The sequence below is a fragment of the Myotis lucifugus genome, unplaced genomic scaffold (genome assembly GCF_000147115.1).
Source record: "Myotis lucifugus unplaced genomic scaffold, Myoluc2.0 scaffold_1445, whole genome shotgun sequence".
In the NCBI taxonomy this organism is placed as follows: Eukaryota; Metazoa; Chordata; class Mammalia; order Chiroptera; family Vespertilionidae; genus Myotis; species Myotis lucifugus.
Window position 1 is genome coordinate 44,351 of NW_005872493.1, and position 5,954 is coordinate 50,304.

A 5,954-nucleotide genomic window follows, 5' to 3' on the forward strand; every position below is an offset into this window, starting at 1 on the left:
AGGTGACCCGCTGGTTTTGTAAACCACTCTTTCCTCCTCATATGTCACCAACATTCCCCCATGCCTTTCTCTTCTCCTGGAAATTCATATTTATTCATGAACAATAACACCAGCAGAAAACAAATGTTTATCTATTGAGACAATGGGACGCTACCCTTTGGCAATAATGAATTAATTTCAGGCATACGCAATGACATAAATGTCAGAGAAGTAACATTTAAGTTAAAAAAACAAACAGGTTTCAATATGATTCCAATAATACAAAGTTCAAACGCTTGCAGTGTGGTTTAAGGATGCAAACACAGAGGGGAAAGTACAGAAATAAAGGGAGTAGCAAACCCCAAATTCAGGACGGGGTGCTCCCTGGAGAGAGTGGGGGACAGGCAGTCGGCCAGGCTGCTGGGACACCCAGGGCGTCCGTAGAGCAGGTGGCGGGACCCCCTTGTTCACTGTGCCTCAGGTCTTCATACTTCACATGTCTTTACTAATATCACTTCCTAATTGTTTACTATTTAACAAAAACATTACAAATACATCCAGCTGGACAAGGAAAGATGGCTCTTTGACAATGTTATGTAGAAGATAATTCCCATCAAAACAAGCCTATGGAAATCAGATTTTTAAACAATGGGACGTGAAATAAAGGGATGATGAAGAATAGATTACTTCTCACCATTTCATTATTGCAGTATCACAGGCACCATCTCTCTTCTTTCCTTAAATGAACCAGCGAGAGGCAAAAAAGTAATTCTATTCTCTCAGCTTTGAATAATGATTTTTGGAAAGGTGAAGTCAACGTTCTTGAACAACAACAAAAAATCAGTGACTAAAAACATTCCTGCTGACTCGGTGTGCATTCATCTCCGTTAATTTGAGTTAGAGCTAATCAGCAGGGAGCCGGGGGAGCAAGGCCCAAACCGAGGAGGCCTCCACGGTGAACACGCTTTTGGCAGCCTCTGTCCACACCCCTCCGTGCCGCGTGGGGAGCCCCTGTCGCAGCCACCCTCTCCGTGTCCACGTCACAGGGTCCCACACCGCGGTTTCTCTCCCCCGGGGCTCCATCATCCGGGTGTTAGTGGCATCTCTGTGTATTTCCTGCCGCAGACGGTGACTCACTCTGGTAGGACCAGGCCTTCTTCATGGTGACATTCCCCACCCCAGCAGAGTTACTCATCGGTGACATCCAAACACACTCCCTCTGGGCTCTCTCTGAGGCCATGGCTCGGAGGCACCAGGAGCGCATGGGGAGGAGCCGGGTTGTCCGGCCTCAGAGAGAGGGCTGAGGGGCCAAGCTTGCTCCTCCGCTGAGCCTCTCCCTCAGGGCCCACAGGTGGGCGCCCCCCCCCGCCCCCCCCCACGCCCCCGTGTCTGTAAATGGTCTTCGAGAACATGCTCTTTAATGGTTGAACAGTATTACCTCATTTGGATGCACCATAATGTCATTAATCTTCCGTGTTAGAGATTTAGATTATTCCCAGTTATCCACTATTTCAAAACCGTGCTGATGGACGTCCTTGTACGCAAACCTCCGTGTGTGCATCTCTGATTGTTTCCCGGGGCTACAGCTTTAGAGATGGGGTGGTGGGGTTAAATAAGAAAGAGTTTTTCAGGCCCTTAGTTACTAAATGATTTTTTTAGGTCATGGAGCTGAGCTGCAGAAGGTTGTGTAACTGGCCTCCAGACATGTGTGTAGCCAGGAAGTGGTAGAGTGGGATTTGAGTGTTGGATTCCAGACCCATCTTCCCTCCATCACGTGACGCTAAGGACAGTTTAGATGTCACTCAGCCCACAGCCATGGGCCAAGTGGCCTCAGCTTTGCTGGCTTTGCTCATGGTGATGGCTGAGGACCTCAAACTGGCCAGCTCTCTTAGCTCTGCTGGGAGCCGAGCTGGGCACAGAACGGGAGTATCCCAGGGGACACCCCGAGTAACCCTCCGAGGCAGCGATCGATCCTGCTCCCATTCACACATGGAGACATGGAGGATGAGAGAAGTTAGGCGCCTTCCTGGGTCACACAGCTAGAACGTGGGCAAGCCCGGGTCGGGCCCTGTCGAACGCCCGCATTCTTCGCCAGCTCGACCCAGGGCCCTCCAGGCTAGGAACCAAGTCACTAGTCCCTCGAACCATAAACACTGGCTCACGCCGGCTGCCCGTCATTCCGCAGCCGCCCTGGCCCGCAGCTTCCTCAGTGACTGCCACTGTTATCATCAGTCTCTTACTTTTATGACTGTGCTTTATACTACGATGGCCATAGGTGAATATCGATAATCCGAACTGCCATAGCGGACTGTGCGTGCCTGACGAGACGATGGCGATGGTGTTTTGCCTCCGAAGGCTGCATCCCTCATCCCGGGGATGTTTCACGATAAGCCTATTTCTCGGGGTAAGAAGAGAAGAGGCTGGAACTAATCAGCAGGGTTGTTATTTTATCCTCACCCGAGGATATTTTGCTTTTAGATAGAGTGGAAGGGAGGGAGGAAGGGCTGAGAGAGAGGGAGAGAGAGAGAGAGAGAGAGAGAGAGAGAGAGAGAGAGAGAGAAACATTGATGTGAGATAGACACATCAATTGGTTGCCTCCCACACATGCCCCGACCAGGGCCAGGGAACGAACCTGCAACCCAGGTATGTGCCCTTGACCGGGACTCGAACCCTCGACCCTTTGGTGCGCAGGCCGACGCTCTAACCATGCGTCACACAGGGCCAGGGCTGTGTTGCCTCTGCTTTATTTGACATTGGCCATCTTATTTTCTAGCCTTTGACCTGGAGAATTAGTTAACAGGAGAATTCATGCTCAGTTCTCTGCTTGCTCTGGGGAACGGTCAGCCCCTGAACCAGAGGCCGTCTGAACTGCGCTGTGTGCGCGAAACGTGTGCCTCCCCACATTGGGGCTCGCGTGCGCTGCTGGTTCTGTGGTCCCTTTGTCAGGACAGGCCGTGGCTGGCCACGCGCCGACCAGAGCTCACAGCGGCCCCCCAGGCGTCCTCCTCAGGGAGGGCAGGGAGGCATCTCTGTGGAGGCGAGGGGGCGAGCGGGCTGGGAGGCCGCAGCAGCCTGTCCTCTTTCCATCCATCTGGTCTGGCCTTTCCAAGTTCGCTGTCGTTCCAGAGACCCGGCCAGAGCCCACGGCTGTGCTCAGACCAGGGCCCCGGGCCATTTCACGAGGAACCTGCTTGTAGGGTTTCAGGTTTGAGTAAAGATACTCCGTCTAATGATGCAGAACGGAACGCTGGCCCGCTCTCTCTCCCTCCCGAGCCCGCAGGCCTCTGCGGCTCCCAGAGCGCGGCCCTGGCTGTGAACGGAAGGCTTGGCCCTGCCATGGCCCAGCCCTGCCTCCTCTCCTGGCTTCTCCTGGTCAAGTTGGCTGCGCTCAGGCCCTGGCTCCCAGCGTGGTTCAGGGAGCGAGGGGCAGTGGGACACCCTTCTCGTTGGCTGGGGTCTCAGGGGAAGCAGGAGCTTTGAACCCAGTTTCAACCTCTCAGGGTTCAGGTTCCTGTTCTCTTGGCACAGTACAGTTTCCTGTTTCAGAGAAAAAACACCCAGGGTTTTAAGACCTTTTTTAAAAAGGCACTTGGACACGAAATGGCTCTTACAAAACAACATGTTGATGAGTTAAGTACAAATGAATCAGGGACATATGGATTGAATTTCCCTTGCAGTCCACAGGGGCTTCACAATTAGGGGAAGAGAGCTTGTCAGAATGTGTGTCTGTCTCTGCCAGGGCCCGGGACAGAGTCGCAGGCTGTGGAGGAGCAGGAGGGGCCTCGCCCGCCTCCCCGCCCCACCTGCCCTCTCGTCCAGCACGGGGGCTCCCGGCCAGGGCAGGGCCTGGCAAGCCTTAGGTTGGGGCTTTTATTTTTGTTTTTATTTTTATTGATTTCAGAGAGAGGAAGGGAGAGGGAGGGAGAGAGGTAGAAACATCAATGATGAGAAAGAATCATGGATTGGCTGCCTCCTGCACGCCCCCTACTGGGGATCGAGCCCGCAACCCAGGAATCGAGCGTGACCTCCTGGTTCATAGGTCAACGCTCACCACGGTGCCACACCAGCTGGGCTAGGTTGGTTCTTTTGACTCCTCAGGCCTGCAGCCCTTTAGCGGTTAATTGTTCTCCACACATCTCCCCTGTGCCTCCAAATAGGGGACCAGGCCAGTGTCTAGCTCCTGCCAAGACCTTGACCCCGAGGAGGGAAGAGAAATTGACATGAGCCGCAGAGGGAGATGCCCCGCCCACTCCTTGGCTCGGACCTGTTCCATGTTGCGCGTCCTGTCCTATTCCTTCTCCGAAGCATACATACCTGCTGTGCAGATGTGGCTGTTAGAGACGCCGCCCCTGATGTCCTGGAGTGTGTGTGTGTGTGTGTGTGTGTGTGTGTGTGTGTGCGTGTGTGTGTGTGTGTGTGCGCGTGCGCTAGGGTTGCCCACGTCTGTCGTGGGTCCGCTGGATGCCGTGCTTGCTGTCACAGAGGGTGCGGGCTGCACGGCCTTCTGGTCTCCTGCTGGGAAGGAGGAAACCTGCGGGAGGGTCAGCTTTCTTCCACCCGGAATCATCCAGATGTTCCCAGGGGTGTGGCCTTGGTGCTTTTATCTGACTTCCTTCTCCATTTCTGACCGAGGAGCAGAGACACAGTGTTTGGAGAGAGCCTGGGCCGCTCCTATAACTGTGCCATCGTTGTTTGAGTAAGAACCCTGCAGTCCAGCCCCGGGGCAAAACAGGCAAAGAGAGAGCTTCCCCAGACGAACCAGAGGGACTCGCTGCCCCCAGGAACCCCCTGCCCCCGCCCTCGCCCAGGGGGACTCGCAGGTCTCCCGGGAGCGGGTCTCCCGGGCACTGCTCCAGAGGCGGGATCTGTACATCCTTTGGCCCTTAGTGCCCGCGGCAAACTTAATAAACATCTCACGGACACCATGCTGAGTGAGAGAAGCCAGACACAAAAGAGAACAGGCTGTGTGATTCCATTTACATGAGGCTCAGAAACACACCAACCTAATCAGTGCTGATGGCAATCAGGCAGTGGTCACTCCTGGCGATGACTGGGAGGGGGCAGGAGAGCGCACGTGCGGACGCTGGAAATGTGCGTTTCGGCTTGGCCGGTGGGCACCCCGGCGAGCCCTCTGTCACCATTTCCTGGGCGGTACGTGTGAGACCAGTGCATTTGATCCTTTTCATTGCATGCATCTGATCTGTTACTGACAGAGTAGAAAAGTCACCCCCTTCCCCCTCTGAAGTCCGGGGCCCCACCATCAGGCGGACCTCGGCGCAGGGATGGATTCTGGGCCTGGAGGGGTTGGTGCCGGGCTGAGAGCAGAGCCCGCTGGAGCAAGGCCCAGGGAAGGGTCAGCCTCATGAACTGCACGCAGGGCTGCTCCCTTAGGCAGGGCTTGGTGGAGCTGAGGGTGCCCCATGGGCTCTGGCTGAGTGTCACAAAGGTGAAACCAGAGCGAGGCAGTGGGTGGGCCCCGCGGGGTTGCAACGTGAAGAACAAGTGGGCCTCAGGCTCTTCCTGCCGCCGTAGATGGAGGGCCCACCTCAGCCCCTGTCTGTAGCATCCTGATCCCCAGGACTGGGGGGGCTCTGGGAAAGGGGGGCTCCGCCTTCCCAGCCCTCAGCCCCCCACCCTCTCAGATCCAGAGGGACTTGGCGGGTGGCAGGCATGCAGACAAGAGTGTCCTCGACCCGCGCCAGGCTTCCAGAAAGGGCTGCATGTGTCACGGGCGTTGGGAAGGCTGGTGGAGACGTGGAATGCGCGTGGTCGGGCTGGTGTGTCTGGGCGCTGGTTAGGGAATGCGGTGGTTCGGTGGGACTGAGGAATGTGGCCCGGCGGAGCTGGCAGCAGTGTGCGGAGTGGCAGGGCCCTGACAGGAGCAGGGGCGTCCGGGGGGGTGACCCCTCCTACCTCACCCCAGCCCACCCCTCTCCCCCTCCTGAGCCTGTGCCCCCATCACTGCATCCAGGCCT